The following is a 3,155-nucleotide window of genomic DNA, read 5'->3' as shown; positions in this document are numbered from 1 at the left end:
ACACTCACACTTATAAACAACAATATAATTAATACACTCGAACCAAACTCGTATTATTATTGTGTTTAAGAAAGTTAGTATACACTCACTTGATCAGAAGATGATCGGACAGCACTACGGCTTATAGAAGTAGTAATCCACAGCAGATCTGGAAGATCTCCTCGAAAATCGAACTTCTCGCGGGCAGAGCTTCGACTCGGGAACCGCACTTTTCGGGATCTTCGGGATCTCGGGACTTGCCTCGGGGCTAGAGTATGATACCGGGACTTCGGGGTAGCTTCGGGGGTTTTTGCACAAAGCTTCGACACGAAAACGAGAGGGAATTGGCAAAAATACCCGGAACCCTCGCATCCTATTTATAGGAGGCTGGAGCCTCGGAGTACGCGGGGCGTACTGCGTTACGCGGGGCGTACTGCCCAAAACGTCATTGCTTACGTATCCGAAGTGCTCGAGTGCGAGTGTCGACATCCCTCGGAGTACGCGGGGCGTACTCGAGTACGCGGGGCGTACCTCGGATCAGATCGGTGACTCCTTCGGATAATGCTTCCGAATTTTGAATAAAAAAAATAAATACAAAATGATTAATAAACTTCGGAAATTCATAACTTCTTCATACGAACTCCGTTTTCGACGTTCTTTATATCCACGCGAAGGTGAGACCACGCTCTACAACTTTCGTTTAGACTCCGTCGGCAAATTTTGACTTTATTTTTATTAATTATTTTTAATAGGCCGGGACAGAAACTTTCGTTATAAATTCATAACTTCTTCGTTTGACGTCCGTTCTCGCCTAACTTTTTATCGTTTCAATACCAACAACGAGACCTTCGATCCTCGTTTAGATTGCTTCGGCTAACAACCGCTCGATCTCAAATCGAGTAAAACAGGCTGCACACCGCTAAGCCGAAACTTCGATAAATCATAACTTCCTCATACGAAGTTAGATTTGGGCGTTCTATATATATTCGGAAACCTCGTTTCAATTACTACAACATTAACCAAAGATATTAAGTTTATTTTACACTTCAATTTTGACGCTTATTTTTATTCTTAATTAATCAAACCACATAATTAAGCAATTAAGCACAAAACACATAATACTCAAATAATACATTATTATTATCTCACAACGGGTTACAAAGGTTAACCTAGACTATTATATTGCTACAAATGGCAAGCCCGGAAACACAGGCGTTACAATATCTGAGTATGCTCAAGAGGGATATCAGACAGTTCGTGTCTGAGCAGAGGTGTGAGACCTTGTTGGAGTTGCAGGAGGCCGCCATGTGGCGTGAGTTAGAGGTTGAGTTGCAGTTGCGTGAGCTGAGGCAGGCCCCGATGCAGTCGCAGTCGGCGCCGAAACGGTCCAGGACCGTAGATGTTAGAATGGGGGATCGGAGCGGCCACACTTGTGGGAAGTGTGGGAGGGGTTACACCGGAGCTTGTTGGTCCGGTGGTGCATGCCGCAAGTGCGGAAAGGAGGGGCAAGGTGCACGGGATTGTCGGCAGTCAGTGCCAATTCGGGATTTGAGGATTTGTTATCAGTGTCGGCAGGTTGGACATTTGAGGGTCAACTGTCCACAGCTTTCTGCAAGACCGGTGCAGGCTCTAGCACCGGCCACCTTGAGGAGGAGGACAGGAAGGAGCGGAGCCCCAAGGGCTCAGGGTCATGCTTATCGGCTTGCGGCAGAGGGAGACGGAGCAGTGCCGGAGGCAGCTGCGGGTATGATGCTTTCTTGATGTCTTGACTGCCTTGCGTTGATTGTGGCGTATTGTTTGTGCTGGTATCTTGTGTGGATTTCGATGCGGTATTCGTTGTTTCGCGGGTTTGGCATGGTTATGGATTAGTGCTTCAGGTTTTCGCTTTGGCATTCGTTGTTCCCTGATGGTTTGGTATGGTTATAGTTTGGTGTTTTGGTGTCGGTAGCCTTGTGCTGTTTTCGATGCGGTATTCATCCTTTTTCAGGTTGTGGGTTTGGTTATGGGTTATTGCTTGGGAATTCCGTTGGTTACCGTTCGTGAGGGTTGATAGTGGAGATGCGGCTGGGTTGAATGTCCGGTAGCATCTGTAGTCGTGGAGTGGATAATTGAAAGACCGGATTCTTCTGAGTGGATTGATCAGGGAGGAGATGTGTTTTGCTGAGGGTTGCTTATGCTTGTGGGAAGCAGTCAGTGGGTAAATGTTCTCTTTGTGCAGGATTGTTCTGAAAGGTCGTTAATGACGATCGGTGGCAGTTAGTCAGTGCTTTAGTGGGGGAGAATTGGAGAATTCTCCGGGAGATCGATGAGTATGTGAGGGTGCTTAGCTGTTGGGATTCAGCAGTGTTTGTCAGCGCAGAGTATAGGCCGACGAGAGCGAGTGTCGCGTATGCGGGGCGGGATACAAACCTAGGGCATTTGATTGTAGAGGCCTGAGAGAAGGTCGGGATCAAGCTTGAGTAAGTAACCGGGGTTATGCGATCAGAGTATTAGTATGTTTGAGGTACGTGATGGGTTGTACTGCATTAGTCCCACGAGATTATGTTGTGCATGTTTCTAGAGCTGGAACCGGAAGGTTCCCAGAGTTAGAACCTGAGGGTTCGCAGAGTTTGGGTGTACGGACCCACAGAAATTTAGCCTCGAGTGGCTAGTATGTGTTATGAGAGTCGGTCCAGTCATGCTGGAGACTCTGTTGGTATTGCTGGATCAGTTTGAGATTACGGATCGTGTATGTTGCAGTGTGATTGCATTGGAAGGTCTGGCCCCGGGTTAGTGATCTTGTTTAGCTGAGGCAGTGATTTTGATGAGTGGAGAGAGTGCATGGGATTGAGAGCCCCTGCAATGAGAACCAGAGTATGTGAATAGCGGTTACGCAAAAGGGGTGGTGTCGCTTGGGGCAAGCACCGTGGCACCGGTGGGAGTGGCATTATGGCCAAGAGGGTCCCTTGGAAGGAAAAGAGAAAAGTGTGTAACTCCGAAGGGGGTGCAAGTTCACGAAAGTGAAAGCTGCAGAGCAGAGTTATGGTTAGAGTATTTCGAGTATGGTTTTGAGCATCGTGTTCGCGGCAGTGAAGTAGGAACCCATCCGGTTTGGGATGCCTGTTGAGGCTCAGAAGGGATGCAGGGAGAGAGAGAATCTTAAATTCTCAGTGTGATTCTGATCAGAGTGTAGGGTG

Source organism: Lactuca sativa, chromosome 1, assembly GCF_002870075.4.
Source record: "Lactuca sativa cultivar Salinas chromosome 1, Lsat_Salinas_v11, whole genome shotgun sequence".
NCBI lineage: Eukaryota > Viridiplantae > Streptophyta > Magnoliopsida > Asterales > Asteraceae > Lactuca > Lactuca sativa.
Note: the sequence above shows the minus strand (reverse complement) of the source record.